Here is a 17,388-nt window from a genome sequence, read left to right on the forward strand (position 1 = left end):
CCCTTTGTGCATTTTGACCTGCAAAGGCTGGATGAGATGATCCATGATTAACACAGTACAGAATATCTTGGAAGTAGGAAGTAAAATGTCCGCTTTAAGATTATATCATTTAAATTATGCTTCAGCATCCTTAACTTTTTTTAATAGATTTTTTGCCACAATTTTTTTCACTGCAAAATGCACATACATACACTTTTGTTAGGGTGCGGCATAGATTGTGTCAGCAATTATAGATATTTTTAATTGTACAATATCAGTATGATATATATTGTCAAGTCATATCAGGGCAAATCATACTGTGACTCATCTTATTTAGACATCTTGTTAGGTACACAAAGAAACAAAAAGGCATGCGTGATGCCCAACCTTCCATCCAAAGAATGCCAGAAATAGTCAAAAGTTGTGTAGATACATTGACATAAAAGAGAGGCTCTCCTCTGTAATTAGTTGTACTTGTATTGATATGACCACACACGTCAGCCCTCCAGTTGAGTAAGTGGCCCAAAGATGATCAGTACTATTACGAGACCGTAGAACCTTATTGCATTTCTGTCCAAACAGAGTCATTGACATAGCCTTCTGTTCAATGTTCTCTACCTATATAGTACTCTAAATACCTCGGTTCATGTTAAGGTCAAAATAATACCATTTAAAATACAATTGCTGACCATTCAAACCAATGAGGGTTCGGAACTTTAAAGCCAGTTATCTCAATCGTCTTTTTGCACATAGAACCTTATAGTCCCAAGCTCTTGCAAAGTCTCAGTGAAAAGGACTCATTAAGCCCACAGAAAGAAGGGCTTGATTTGTAATTTCTACCTATAAACTATTAGCAAGGGACAAAATGACAATGACTAATTGGGTCTATAGTGGGAGAGGGGACGGGGTAGTGTCATGTATAAATCAGAGTACTAAAATTAGATAAGTTAGATTTACAGATGATTGGGGACCTTTCAACAAAGATCTCACTACTCAGAGGCCCATTGATGGTGTAGACAACATTGTTAGGGTAGAATATAAATAAATTGGCATCTGGTACAGCGAGTAAACCTAAAACATCTGCAAGACATTATTTAATAGTGAGTGTTTATTGTAAAAAAAAATGTAATGCAGCCATTTGAGATCTTACTTAGACTAAATGAGCCTTTTTACAATTGAAGCAAATCAAACATATTTATCGTGATTTTATCCATTCAGCTTTTTTTTTCTTCTTACCAAAAAAACATCTCATCCTACGAACAAAATCAATACGGGGGAATCTCAGCTCTGAAAGGGTGTGATTTAGCCTCTTTTCATGGCACAGATGTGTGTTTTTGTCCCCAGTTCAGATGGAATAGTAAGCCTGAGTATGGGAACAAATGGCACTAACGCAAGGATCTTCTGACGTGATCTCATTTGGCCCATTCATTCATTTCTCTACAATATTTGATTCCTATGCCGATTTCTCTGACCGACAGGAAATGGCATCAGCAGTCTGACAAGACAGAACAGTTTGACCTTTACAGACAACCAAGTGGAATGCTTTTGCTCACAATTTTTATGTTTCTATACACTTATAAAATAAATACATCCATGTCATTGTTTTTGATCAGGAAATATTTAGATATAGAGTATACTATAGCCTAAATGGTCAGTTCATACAAAATGAATGTCAATCTCTCCAAAAAGCAAGATTTAATTTCACTTTCTTCAGTCCCAAACTTAACTTTATTACATCATCTTCACTAACTAATTTGTTGTCGTTTCTCACAGTTTTGATTTATCAGTAGAATTCTGTGGTGGACTAAATTGCAGCTGTCATGGGTTTTCGTCATGTCCCCCTCTGTTTATACTGACAGCATGATAGCTAATGAGCCACAGTTGTGGACAAGCCCAATCTGTTTTCAAAGCAGATGCCAGTCCCCATTTGATCTCCACTGAATAACCTGCCATCTCCTCTCTGCATGCACAGTCCCTATTACCTCACAGGATGGGAGAATCTCTTATTGTCTAGTGCTTTGATAGGTCAGCATGTTGAGCTGTGCGAGTGTATAGTTACAGTATGTGATGTTTCTTCATAAAAAATGTCAATGGGTGAGAGACACTGTGTACAAAACAGCTCTTTCGATGACAGACTGATCAGGTGAATCCAGGTGAAAGCTAGGATCCCTTATGGATGTCACCTGTTAAATCCACTTCAATCATTGTAGATGAAGGAGAGGAGACAGGTTAAAGAAGGATTGTTAAGCTTTAAGACAATTGAGACATGGAGTGTTATGTGTGCCATTCAGATGGTGAATGGACAAGAAAAGAGAGTGCTTTTGAACTGGTTATGGTAGTAGGTGCCAGGCGAACAGGTTTGAGTGTGTCAAGAATTGCAAACCTGCTGTTTTTTTCCGTTCAACAGTTTCCTGTGTGTATCAAGTATGGTCCACCAACCAAAGGACATCAACCAACTTGACACGACTATGGGAAACATTTGAGTCAACATCGGCCAGCATCCCTGTGGAATTCTTTCGACACCTTGTAGAGTCCATTCCCAGAAGAATTGAGGCTGTACTGAAGGCAAAAGGGGGTGCGGCTCAATATTAAGGTGTTCTTAATGTTTTGTACACAGTGTATAAAACTGGTAAAGCTATAGCACACATTGGACATAAACAGTAAAGATTGTTTGTATGCTACTGTTATGGTAAGTAGTTCACTACTATCAAAACTGCAGAATTTTAAGCAGGGGGCTGGAGGACACTGAGTTTTGTAGTCCTGGAAGTAATCCCTCAGCATTTCACTTTAACATGTAAAGCATTGCTTTCAATCATGCAATCATTGCCCCATTAGTTACTAACACAGCTACACTGTGTGTGAGATAATAATTAGAAAATTGGGCACACTAACTGTTGTATTTTATTTTCTAAGGGCCCCTAACACACAATACACTGCCCCTCTCTTTACACAATGCTGAGATAAAAACAAACTTACATGGATCAGTATTACTGGCAATGGATGGGAACAATCTGCTGTTGCTTTTTAGGCATTATATTGGACACAACTCTAGGAAATGCTGTATAATTAGGCTATTAATAGCCCACAGTCAATTTTCTTTGTTAGGTCAGTAATGTAGTGAACGTAATGCCATAATCTAGTCCGTCTTTTCATCGTGTGGGATTCCAGTTCCATGTTTTACAGTAGCCAGCGGGTGGGAGGGATATGCCATGTGAACTATGTAATGCCAGCATACTTCTGAGTAAAGTTAAACTAAAGTATATGAATGCCTCAGTTCTTATCAACATAAGCCATCTAAATAACTGGATGTTACAAGGTCTAGATGTATGCTTACATAAATCTGTTTGACACAAATATTCATATCTCTGACAAATGTATATTTTTTTAACCATTTTTAAAATACCCCAAAAATATAATACACTGAGTGTACAAAACATTGGGAACATCTGAAGGGGTGGAGACAGGTTAGAGAAGGATTTTCAAGCCTTGATGGATTGCCTATGTGTGCCGTTCAGAGGGTGAATGGGTAAGACAACGGATTTAAGTGCTTTTGAACGGGATATGGTAATAGGTGCCAGGCACGCCAGATTGTCAAGAACTGCAACGCTGCTGGGTTTTTCCTGTCAAGAACTGCAATGCTGCTGGGTTTTTCATGCTCAACAGTTTCCCGTGTGTATCAAGAATGGTCCACCACCCAAAGGACATCCAGCCAACTTGACACAAATGTGGGAAGCAATTAAGTCAACATGGGCTATCATCTCTGTGGGTAGCTTTCGACACCTTATAGTCCATGCCCAGACGGTTTGAGGCTGTTTTGAGAGCAAAAGGGGTTGCAACTCAATATTAGGAAGGTGTTCTTAATGTGTTGTACACTCGGTGTATATGTTTTGTTGAAAATATGATAGAGCAATTCATTGTTGTGGAGTCAGTTCTATGTTTGGTGGCAATTGTCTATGTGCTGAAGGAAAACATTTTTATAAATAATTCATAATTATACTCTATATTCCCTACGCAATTGTCTCCATCACAACAGTTTAGCAGCCAAAAACAATTAATTGTCCCTAGTCCATCCGCCATGCCGGGTCTTAGTGGCATCTTGATTTCTGCTGTGTGGGTTTTCCTCCTCTATGCGTTGCATCAACAGAGCGAGCTGTCAGATGCATGGAGCAGAGGCTCGTGCGGTTTGATACCTATACTGCCCACCACCAGTCGCTTCTATTATTTCTCATAAACGGTTGTTTCATTTAGGATTTATCGAATATCGTTCCACTCATGAATGTTGACTTGAGAATACTCTGAAGGTAAGCTCTCAATATTTTTCCGATATGTTGCATGTTTTCCTCCATACAAATAGCAAGTGGTTGATTTGATGAATATACTGATGGTGAGGAATGGACCACATTAGCCTACTATCTACCTTCTTTGACAACTGTTTGTTGGCCGAAAGGCATTCTTTTAAAATAGGCTACATTGTAACCACCAACATGATGGTTGTAACACACACACTTATCGCACAATGAAATTCCATAATTCTAGCGCGGATACAGCAGCCCACATCAGTTGCACACAGCAGCGCAACATATGAAGCACGATAAAGACCGCAAAAGCCAAGCCTGCTGCTCCTACACATGCCGTGAATAGTCTGTGCGCTGTTTGAGTTAAAGCTATCGATGAATGCATGCACATTTTCTGACAGTATTCTATTATTTTCTCGTCTTGGAATGCAGTGCATGCTGTGTCTATAGCTCGTGAGTCATTTAACTGTTCAATAAGTGTTTGGAAACAAGTTTTTGCTATTTGCATAGTTGAACATGAGTGTTTTTGATCAAACACACTTTCTTCCGATTAGTATATCAAATAGCCTACTAATCAGGAGACAAATTGTAGTATTTCATAGATGTATACTGTTGCTCTAAAGTATTGCTTCAAGTCATGGACAGAGATGGGCGTTATCATTCTCGCAGAGAGAAGGAGAGAGAGAAGACATCAGTGTTGCAGATTTATCTATGTAACTAAGCAGGTATTGCCAGGGTTTCCCCTCCTAAATATTATTAATACCTACATCAGATGGCACTTTTTTTAGGGTCTTCCTCTGACATAGAGGTCCTCGATGGCAGGAAGCTCGGCCCCAGTGATGTACTGGGCTGTACACACTGCCCTCTGTAGTGTCTTGCTGTTGGATGCCAAGTAGTTGCCATACCAAGCGGTGATGCAGCCAGTCAAGATGCTCTCAAGGGTAGAGCTGTATAACTTTTTGAGGATCTGTGGGCCCATGCCAAATATTTTCAGCCTCCTGAAGGGGGACGAGGCGTTGTCGTGCTCTCTTCACGACTGCGTTTGTGTGTGTGGACCATGATCATTCCTTAGTGATGTGGACAACGAGGAACTTGAAGCTCTGGATCTGCTCCATTACAGCCCTGTCGATGTGGATGGGGGTGCTCAGCCCTCTGTTTCCTGTAGTCCACGATCATCTCCTTTGTCTTGCTGACATTGAGGGAAAGGTTGGCACCACACTTCCAGGTCTCTGACCACCTCCCTGTAGGCTGTCTCATTGTCGTCGGTGATCCAGCCTACCACTGTTGTCATCTGCAAACTTAATTATATTGTTGGAGTTGTGCACTGCCACGCAGTCGTGGCTGAACATGGAGTACAGGAGGGGACTTAGCATGCACCCCTAAGTGGCCCCCCTTGTTGAGGGTCAGCATGGTGAATGTGTTGCCTACATTCACCACCTGGGAGTGGACCATCAGGATGTCCAGGATCCAGTTGCAAAGGGAGGTTTAAAAATGTTGCCGGAAGGGATGGCTGTCGTTTTACCGCCTCTTAACCAATTGTGCTATTTTGTGAGTTCTTTTAGCATTGTTTGTAACTTATTTGTAAATAATGTTGATGTTGCAGTCTCTTATGACCGAAAAAAGCTTCTGGATATCAGACCAGAGATCAGTGAGTAATCTGACCAGATATCAGATTACTCACTTCAAACTGGACAAAGACTTTTTCTTTATTGAGTTGAACGCGAAGGATAAAATGTTGCTACCAGACAAGGCCCAAATCCCTGTCATTCACATTAAGGAAATACAGGGGGCGGAGATCAGGGTACCTTGTGAGAATGTCAGTGAGTTGGTAACCTGCCTCTACCATCTGTTCTATTGGCCAACATGCAATCACTGGAGAATAAACTGGATGAGCTTCGTTTGAGACTATCCTACCAACGGGACATAAAAAACTGTAAAAGCTTATGTTTCACGGAGTCATAGCTGAACGACGACATGGATAATATATACACTGCTCAAAAAAATTAAGGGAACACTGAAATAACACATCCTAGATCTGAATGAATGAAATATTCTTATTAAATACTTTTTTCTTTACATAGTTGAATGTGCTGACACAAAAATTATCAATGGAAATCAAATGTATCAACCCATGGAGGGTCTGGCTTTGGAGTCACACTCAAATTAAAGTGGAAAACCATACTACAGGCTGATCCAACTTTGATGTAATGTCCTTAAAACAAGTCAAAATGAGGCTCAGTAGTGTGTGTGGCCTCCACGTGCCTGTATGACCTCCCTACAACGCCTGGGCATGCTCCTGATGAGGTGGCGGATGGTCTCCTGAGGGATCTCCTCCCAGACCTGGACTAAAGCATCCGCCAACTCCTTGACAGTCTGTGGTGCAACGTGGCGTTGGTGGATGGAGCGAGACATGATGTCCCAGATGTGCTCATTTGGATTCAGGTCTGGGGAACGGGCGGGCCAGTCCATAGCATCAATGCCTTCCTCTTGCAAGAACTTCTGACACACTCCAGCCACATGAGGTCTAGCATTGTCTTGCATTAGGAGGAACCCAGGGCCAACCGCACCAGCATATGGTCTCACAAGGGGTCTGAGGATCTCATCTCGGTACCTACTGTCAGTCAGGCTACCTCTGGCGAGCACATGGAGGGCTGTGCGGCCCCCCAAAGAAATGCCACCCCACACCATGACTGACCCACCGCCAAACCGGTCATGCTGGAGGATGTTGCAGGCAGCAGAATGTTCTCCACGGCGTCTCCAGACTGTCACGTCTGTCACATGTGCTCAGTGTGAACCTGCTTTCATCTGTGAAGAGCACAGGGCGCCAGTGGCGAATTTGCCAATCTTGGTGTTCTCTGGCAAATGAAAAACGCCCTGCACGGTGTTGGGCTGTAAGCACAACCCCCACCTGTGGACGTCGGGCCCTCATACCACCCTCATGGAGTCTGTTTCTGACCGTTTGACGCAGACACATGCACATTTGTGGCCTGCTGGAGGTCATTTTGCAGGGCTCTGGCAGTGCTCCTCCTGCTCCTCCTTGCACAAAGGCAGAGGTAGCAGTCCTGCTGTTGGGTTGTTGCCCTCCTACGGCCTCCTCCACGTCTCCTGATGTACTGGCCTGTCTCCTGGTAGCGCCTCCATGCTCTGGACACTACGCTGACAGACACAGCAAACCTTCTTGCCACAGCTCGCATTGATGTTCCATCCTGGATGAGCTGCACTACCTGAGCCACTTGTGTGGGTTGTAAACTCAGTCTCATGCTACCACTAGAGTGAAAGCACCGCCAGCATTCAAAAGTGACCAAAACATCAGCCAGGAAGCATAGAAACTGAGAAGTGGTCTGTGGTCCCCACCTGAAGAACCACTCCTTTATTGGGGGTGTCTTGCTAATTGCCTATAATTTCCACCTGTTGTCTATTCCATTTGCACAACAGCATGTGAAATTTCTTGTCAATCAGTGTTGCTTCCTAAGTGGACAGTTTGATTTCACAGAAGTGTGATTGACTTGGAGTTACATTGTGTTGTTTTAAGTGTTCCCTTTTATTTTTTTGAGCAGTGTAGTTGGCTGGGTTTTCCTTGCATCGGCAGGACAGAACAGCTATGTCCGGTAAGACGATGGGGTGGGGGTGTGTCTATTTGTCAATAAGAGCTGGTGCGCAATGTCTAATATTTAAGGTAGTCTCGTGGTATTGCTCACCTGAGGTAGAATACCTCATGATAAGCTGTAGATCACACTATCTACCAAGAGTTTTTCTACCTATATTTTTTGCAGCCGTCTATTTACCACCACAAACCGATGCTGGCACTAAGACTGCATTCAACGAGCTGTATAAGGCTATAAACAAACAAGAAAATGCTCACTAAGCTCAGGATCCTTGGACTAAACACCTCCCTCTGCATCTGGATCCTGGACTTTCTGACGGGCCACCCCCAGGTGGTAAGGGTAGGCAACAACATATCTGCTATGCTGATCCTCAACACGGGGGCTCCTTAGGGTGCATGCTTAGTCCCCTCCTGTTCTCCCTGTTCACCCACGACTGCGTGGCCAAGCATGACACACACCATCTTTAAGTTTTCTGACTACACAACGGTGGTAGGCCTGATCACCGACAACGATGAGACAGTCTATAGTGGGCAGGTTGAAGACATGGCATTGTGTTGCCAGGACAACAACCTCTCCCTCAGCGTGAGCAAGACAATGGAGATTATTGTGGACTACAGAAAAAGGATGGCCAGACACTTCCCCATTCATATTGACGGGGCTATAGTGGAGCAGGTTGAGAGTTAAGGTCCTTGGTGTCCACATCACCAACAAACTATCATGGTCCAAACACAGCAAGAAATTTGTGAAGAGGGCACAACAATGCCTTTTCCCCCTCAAGAGACTGAAAAGATTTGGCATTGGTCCCCAGATCCTCAGTTCTACAGCTGCTCCATTGAGAGCACTGGTTGCATCACCGCCTGGTATGGCAACTGCTCGGCATCCGACTGTAAGGTGCTACAGAGTGTAGTGCGTACAGCCCAGTACATCACTGGGGCCAAGCTTCCTGCCATCTATGACCTATATACAAGGCGTTGTCAGAGGAAGGCCCCAAAAATGTTCATAGTCTCCAGTCACCCAAGTCATAGACGTTTCTCTCTGCTACCGCGCAGTACCGGAGCGCCAAGTCTAGGTCCAAAAGGCTCTTATTTCTGTTCAAAATGTTGTATCAATACTTCCCATATGTGCCTAATTAGTTTATTAATACATTTTCGTGTTCAAAATTGTGCACTCCTCAAACAATAGCATGGTAATCTTTTACTGTAAATTGGACGGTGGAGTTAGATTAACAAGAATTCAAGCTTTCTGCCAATATTAGATATGTCTATGTCCTGGGAAATGTTATTGTTACTTACAACGTCATGCGGGATCGGTGTGCCGTCCACGGGACGGTTGAGCTAAAGTAGGCTAATGCGATTAGCATGAGGTTGTAAGTAACAAGAACATTTCCCAGGACACAATAGCAGTACCCACCCGTAGCACGCGCTCCAGCAGTTATATTTCACTAGTCATCCCCAAAGCAAACTCCTTCTTTAGCTGCCTTTCCTTCCAGTTCTCTGCTGCCAATGACTGGAAAGAATTGCAAAAAAAATCACTGAATCACTGAACCCTCCCTTAGTAGCTTTAACCTCTCTGGGATATATGGGACGGTAGCGTCCCACCTGGCCAACATCCAGTGAAAATGCAGAGCGCCAAATTCAAATAAATTACTATCAAAATTCAGCTTTGATGAAATCACACATTCAATATACCAAATTAAAGCTGCACTTGTTGTGAATCCAACCAACGTGTCAGATTTCAAAAATGCTTTAAAGCAAACGATGCTATTATCTGAGGATGACACCCCAGTAAACAAAGAAGCATATTTCAACCCTGCAGGCACGACACAAAACGCAGAAATAAAAATATAGTTCATGCCTTACCTTTGACGAGCTTCTTCTGTTGGCACTCCAATATGTCCCATAAACATCACAAATGGTCCTTTTGTTCAATTAATTCCGTCGATATATATCCAAAATGTCAATTTATTTGGCGCGTTTGATCCAGAAAAACACAGGTTCAACTTGCGCAACGTGACTACAGAATATCTCAAATGTTACCTGTAAGCATTGTCCAAACATTTCTTAATTTCTCAAAGGAAAAACCTCAACCAATTTCTAAAGACTGTTGACATCCAGTGGAAGCGATAGGAACTGCAGGAAAGTCGATTAGAAATCTGGATTCCCAATGAAAACTCATTGAAAAGAGTGACCTCAAAAAAAACAAAAAAAATGAACAGTTTGTCCTCGGGGTTTCACCTGCCAAATAAGTTCTGTTATACTCACAGACATGATTCAAACAGTTTTAGAAACTTCAGTGTTTTCTATCCAAATCTACTAATAATAGCTTCTGGGTCTGAGTAGCAGGCCGTTTACTTTGGACATGCTTTTCATCCGGGCGTGAAAATATTGCCCCCTGTCCCAAAGAATTTAAGCACCAGCTTACGAATCATTGCACCCGTACACAGCCCATCTGTAAATAGTCCACCCAACTAACTCAACCCAATATTGTTATTTTTTTGCTCCTTTGCATCCCAGTATCTCTACTTGCACATCTATCACGCCAGTGTTTAATTGCTAAATTGTAATTTTATCGCCATTATGGCCTATTTATTGCCTTTAACCCCCTAATCTTACTACATTTGCACAAACTGTATATAGATTTTTATATTGTTATTGACTGTTTGTTTATCCCATGTGTAACTCTGTGTTTGTGTCGCACTGCTTTGCTTTATCTTGGCCAGGTCGCAGTAGTAAATGAGAAGTTGTTCTCAACTGGCCTACCTGTTAATTAAAAAATAAAATAAAAAACATTGGCTACGGAGAGGCATTGATCATAGCAGTGAGGTGTTCAGTCCCAGGGCCCTGAGCTTAATGACCAGCTTGGAAGGGACTATGGTGTTGAAAGCTGAGCTGTAGTCATTTAATAACATTCTCATATAGGTATTCATTTAGTCAAGATGTGATTGGGCAGTATGCAGTGCTGTGGCAATTGTTTGTGGATCTGTTGAGGTGCAATGCATTTTGAAGTGGGTCCAGAGTGTCAGGTAACCAGGGTGTCAGGCAAGGTGGAGCTGATTTGGTCCTTGACCAGCTTCTCTAAGCACTCACTTCTGACATCATGAAGTGCCACAGGGCGATAGCTGTTTAGGCAAGTTTCCTTTGTTTGGTTGGGTACAGGGACAATGATGGACAACTTGAAACATGTGGAGATTACACAATGAGATGGGGAGAGGTTGAATATGTTAATAAATACTCCAGCCATACCATCTGGGCCGGCTGCTTTGAAAGTATTCTCAGACTTAAGTCTTACTCACTTTGTCCACAGAGAAAGAGAGCACCCTGCAGCGGGGATTCTCATAGGAGGATCAATGTTTTCATTGGAGCAAGCGTAAAAAGGTTTTTAGCTCGTCTGGGACTGCGGCATTGGTGTTCGCCGCGTAGCTGGTTTTTATACAGTAGTCCTTGCAACATGTCTTGCATGATTGAATTGCGATTCCATTTTGTCACTGTACTGTGTTTTTGTATCTGATTGATTTTGTTGCCATTTACCCACGTTTTTGGTTGGGATATGATACAGTTGAAGTCAGAAGTTTACATACACTTAGGTTGAAGTCATTAAAACTTGTTTATCAACCACTCCTCAAATTTCTTGTTAACAAACTATAGTTTTGGCAAGTCGGTTAGGACAACTACTTTGTGCATGACACAAGTAATTTTTCCAACAATTGTTTACAGACAGATTATTTCACTTATAATTCACTGTATCACAATTTCAGTGGGTCAGAAGTTTACATACACTAAGTTTACTGTGCCTTTAAACAGCTTGGAAAAGTCCAGAAAATGATGTCATTAGAAGCTTCTGACAGGCTAATTGACATTTGAGTCAATTGGAGGTGTACCTGTGGATGTATTTCAAGGCCTACCTTCAAACTCAGTGTGTCTGCTTGACATCATGAGAAAATCAAAAGAAATCAGCCGAGACCTCAGAAAAAAAAATTGTAGACCTCCGCAAGTCTGGTTCATCCTTGGGAGCAATTTCCAAATGCCTGAAGATACTCAACTGTTATTCTGACAGCTGAAATAAGTCACTCTCTACTATTATTCAGACATGTCAAATTCTTAGGATCACCACTTTCTTCTAACTGACCTAAGACAGGGAATTTTTACTAGGATTAAATGTCAGTAATTGTGAAACTGAGTTTAAATGTATTTGGCTAATGTGGATGTAAATTTCCGATTTCAACTGTATGTACAATAAACTCAGAAAAAAAAAGAACATCCTCACTGTCAACTGCGTTTATGAACATTAACAAGATTCAACAACTGAGACATAAACTGAACAAGTTCCACTGACATGTGACTAACAGAAATGGAAGAATGTGTCCCTGAACAAAGGGAGGTCCAAATCAAAAGCAACTGTCAGTATTTGGTGTTGCCACCAGCTGCATTAAGTACTGAAGTGCATCTCCTCCTCATGGACTGCCCCAGATTTGCCAGTTCTTGCTGTGAGACGTTACCCCACTCTTCCACCAAGGCACCTGCAAGTTCCCGGACATTTTTGGGGGGAATTGCCCTAGCCCTCACCCACCGATCCAACAGGTCCCAGACGTGCTCAATGGAATTGAGATGCGGGCTCTTCACTGGCCATGGCAGAACACTGACATTCCTATCTTCCAGGAAATCATCTGCAGTCGTCATGCCTCCTTGCAGCATGCCTAAGGCACGTTCACGCAGATGAGTAGGTACCCTGGGCATTTTGGTGTTTTTCAGAGTCAGTTGAAAGGCCTCTTTAGTGTCCTACGTTTTCATAACTGTGACCTTAATTGCCTACTGTCTAAGCTGTTACAGTTAGTGTCTTAATGACTGTTCCACAGGTGCATGTTCATTGAACAAGCATGGGATACAGTGTTTAAACCCTTTACAATGAAGATCTGAAGTTATTTAGACTTTTACAAATTATATTTCAACGACCGTGTCCTGAAAAAGGGACGTTTCTATTTTTGCTGAGTTTGTGAGATATGCATCGTATGATATGTACCATGTTTGAGAGACCCAGTGGGATTGTAAAAGTATTGTTCTGTGGAAAGACCATAACAAAAGGCATTACATTTGATTAAAGGTCAAAATTGGTCCAGAGACAGAGCAGGGAGTAATTGAGTAAAGAGTTGATAAAAAAATATATATATATATACAGGACATTTTGACTTAACTGGTATCTGCCGTTTTCTACGAAAGACCTCTGCTCTCCAAGAACGTATTGGCCCAGGCTACTATCATCCTCGGCCACTTTTTAAATTTCACTGGATTAGTATTCCTTTCTAAAGCTGCAATATAACCTTTTGGGGCAACCGACCAAATTCCCCATAGAAATGTGAGTTATAGATCAGTCTCATTGACAGCAAGTCTAAAAAGCAGTAGATAAGTTCTAGTGCTTTTTCTATGCTTTCTGTTCTTATGTTTTGTTTTTGCATCTTTTACTTTCATTTTTTGACACCAGCTTAAAACAGCTGGTGATTGAAAATATATTTCACAACGGTTTAGATGGTACAATATTTCTCTACACTTGTTTTGTCACAATCTGAAATTACTACTTTAATTACTTCTTATTTGTCAGCAAGAGTCCTAAACACCGGAGGAATCAACTTAGAAAGATGTGGTTGTCAACTTCATTGTGCCACACACTACGAGGGAGGATAGATATTGCATTTCAATTGAGTTAGGCCCAATAATATACTGTTTGTAGATAATGTAGCAGTGTCAGTGTCTTCACATCACAGGCTGCACTATCACAAAGTGGAACTGATTGTCAAGCACCAAGTATCCTCTGCATCACAGTCCCCCTCTCACTGTGTGTTAGAACTATATCAGGATTACATAGACTACCATTCAAAAGTTTGGGGTCACTTACAAATGTTCTTGTTTTTGAAAGAAAAGCAAAAAAAAAAAATTGTTCATTAAAATATCAACGTATCCAAAATACAGTGTAGACGTTGTAAATTACTATTGTAACTGGAAACAGCAGATTTTATTTTTTTATGGATTATCTACATAGGCGTACAGAGGCCCATTTATCAGCAACCATCACTCCTATGTTCCAATGGCACGTTGTGTTAGCTAATCCAAGTTGATCATTTTAAAAGGCTACTTGATCATTAGAAAACCCTTTTGCAATTATGTTAGCACAGCTGAAAACTGTTGTTCTGATTAAAGAAGCAATACAACTGGCCTTCTTTAGACTAGTGGAGTATCTGGAACATCAGCATTTGTGGGTTCGATTACAGCCTCAAAATGGCCAGAAACAGACATTTCTTCTGAAACTCGTCAGTCTATTCTTGTTCTGAGAAATGAAGAGAAATTGCCAAGAAACTGAAGATCTCGTTCAACGCTGTGTATTACTACCTTCACAGAACAGCGCAAACTGGCTCTAACAACAATATAAAGAGGAGTGGGAGGCCCTGGTGCACAACTGAGCAAGAGGACATGTATATTAGAGTATCTAGCTTGAGAAACAGACACCTCACAAGTCCTCAACTGGCAGCTTCATAAAATAGTTTCATAGAAAGTATGTTCCTCTGTCCAGTGTCTGTTATTTTTGCCCATCTTAATCTTTTCTTTTATTGGCCAGTCTGAGATATGGCTTTGTCTTTGCAACTCTGCCTAAAAGGCCAGCAGCCCGAAGTCGCCTCTTCACTGTTGACGTTGAGACTCGTTTTTTGTGTGTACTATTTAATGAAGCTGCCAGTTGAGGACTTGTTAGGCATCTGTTTCTCAAATTAGACACTAATGTACATGTCCTCTTTCTCAGTTGTGCACTGGGGCCTCCCACTCGTTCTATTCTGGTTAGAGCCAGTTTGCGCTATTCTGAACGGAGTGAGGTAGTCACCAGCAATGCATTTCAATTAACAGGTATGACTTGTTAAAAGTTAATTAAGGTGTTTGAGCCAATCAGTTGTGCTGTGACAAGGTAGGGGTGGTATACAGAAGATAGCCCTATTTGGTAAAATACCAAGTCCATATTATGGGAAGAACAGCTCAAATAAGCAAATGGAAACGACAGTCCATCATTACTTAAGATATGAAGGTCAATCAATCTGGAAAATTTCAAGAACTTTGAACGTTTCTTCAAGTGTTGTCGCATGAACCATCAAGCGCTATGATGAACTGGCTCTCATGAGGACCGGCACAGGAAATGAGGAGCCAGAGTTAGCTCTACTGCAGAGGATAAGTTCATTAGAGTTAACTGCATCTCAGATTGCAGCCCAAATAAACACTTCAGAGTTCAAGTAACAGACACATCTCAACATCAACTGTTCAGAGGAGAATGCGTGAATCAGGCCTTTGTTGCCGAATTGCTGCAAAGAAACAACTACTAAAGGGCACCAATAATAAGAGACTTGCTTGGGCCAGAAACACGAGCAGTGGACATTAGACTGGTGAAATCTGTCCTTTTGGTCTGATGAGTCCAAATTTGAGATGATTGGTTCCAACCGACGTGTCTTTGTGAGACGCAGAGTAGGTGAACGGATGATCTCTGCATGTGTGGGTCCCACCGTGAAGCATGGAGGTGTGATGGTGTGGCAGTGCTTTGTTGGTGATACTGTCAGTGATTGATTTATTTAGAATTCAAAGCACGCTTAACCAGCATGGTTACCGCAGCATTCTGCAGCGATTCGCCATCCCATCGGGTTTGCGCTTAGTGGGATATAATTTGTTTTTCAACAAGACAATGACAAACACACGTCTAGGCTGTGTAAGAACTATTTTACCAAGGAGAGTGATCAGATGACCTGGCCTCCACAAATACCTGACCTCAACCCAATTGAGATGGTTTGGGATGAGTTGGACCGCAGAGTGAAGGAAAAGCAACCAACAAGTGCTCAGCATATATGGGAACTCCTTTAAGACTGTTGGAAAAGCATTCCAGCTGAAGCTGAATGTGAGGATGCCAAGAGTGTGCAAAACTGTCATCACGGCAAAGGGTGGCTACTTTGAAGAATCTCAAATAACATTTTGATTTATTTAACAGTTCTCGTTACTACATGATTCCATATGTGTTATTTCATAGTCCTGATGTCTTCACTATTATTCTACAATAATAAAATATAAAAGATATAATATAAAAGAAAAACCATGAGTGTGTCAACTTTTGACTGGTACTCCATGCATGTATGTGATTTATATTAGTGCATTCGTTAAGTATTCAGACCCCCCCAGCCTTATTCTAAATTGGATTAGATAAAACGAATCCTCATCTATACACAATACCCCATAATGACAAAGTGAAAACAGTTTTTTTTGTTGCAAATATATTAAAATTAAAAACATATCTTATTTACAGCACCAGCGGTGGAAAAAGTACCCAATTGGCATACTTGAGTAAAAGTAAAGATACCTTCATAGAAAATGTGAAAGTCGCCCAGTAAAGTACTACGAGTAAAATTCTAAAAGTATTTGGTTTTAAATATACTTAAGTATTAAAAGTAAATGTAATTGTTAAAATATAGTATCAAAATTAAAATATAGATAGTTTCCCATTCCTTATATAAAGCAAACCAGACTTTCTTGTTTATTTTATGGATAGCCAAGGGGAACACTCCAACATGCAGACATCATTTACAAACAATGCATTTGTGTTTAGTGAGTCCACCAGATCAGAGGCAGTAGCGATGACCAGGGATGTTCTCTTGATAAGTGTTTGAATTTAACCATTTTCCAGTCCTACTAAGCATTCAAAATGTAACAATGTACTTTTGGGTGTCAGGGAAAATTCATGGAGTAAAAAGTTAATTATTTTGTTTTGGAATGTAGTGGAGTAAAAGTAGTCAAATATACCTAGGAAAGTACAGATACTACCTAAGTAGTACTTTAAAGTAGTTTTACTGAAGTACTTTAAACACTGCACCCCTACTTCCCGCAGCTATGTGCAGTGGGCTAGATGGCAAGTGGGTCCTGAGGAGTAGAGAGGAGAGCGGCAGGTCCAACTGTGGAGGAGGGTGCTTAATCAGATTTATTAGAGCCCAGCTAGTCCACTGTGTCAAGTGAACTGACATTGTGCCAGTTCATCTCTGAACAGCATCGGCTCCATACAGCCAGAAATAGACGCCAGCCAAGGATTTTCTCTTAGAACTGTAGCTAGCTCTGTCTCTACCACTATAGAATAGATGGGATGTTATTATATAGGGCTGGAGCAGAAACTGTTTTTCAGACTGTCTAGTCGAAAGCAGGAGATAGATCAGTGTAGTGTTAATCATGTTGTAATTTATCAAGATGATACATTTCCTCTGATTTAAAGCTGTTCGTAAGGCTGAGGTTCAATTTGAAATAGATGTGAAAGCTGATAGGAAGCTGGGTACCCTGTTGAAGACTCTGTGATAGACCTTTGTAACTGACCGACACTATCGGTGGTCTTGCAGACCACTTTCTGTATGGATCTAAAGGAGAAACACTCCTGGATCACGTACTGCTATACACGCTCAGTTTATTGTTACAATCATTGACTGGTCAGAGTCAATAGTGGTTTATTTCCTCATA

Source organism: Oncorhynchus clarkii, chromosome 20 (assembly GCF_045791955.1).
Source record: "Oncorhynchus clarkii lewisi isolate Uvic-CL-2024 chromosome 20, UVic_Ocla_1.0, whole genome shotgun sequence".
In the NCBI taxonomy this organism is placed as follows: Eukaryota; Metazoa; Chordata; class Actinopteri; order Salmoniformes; family Salmonidae; genus Oncorhynchus; species Oncorhynchus clarkii.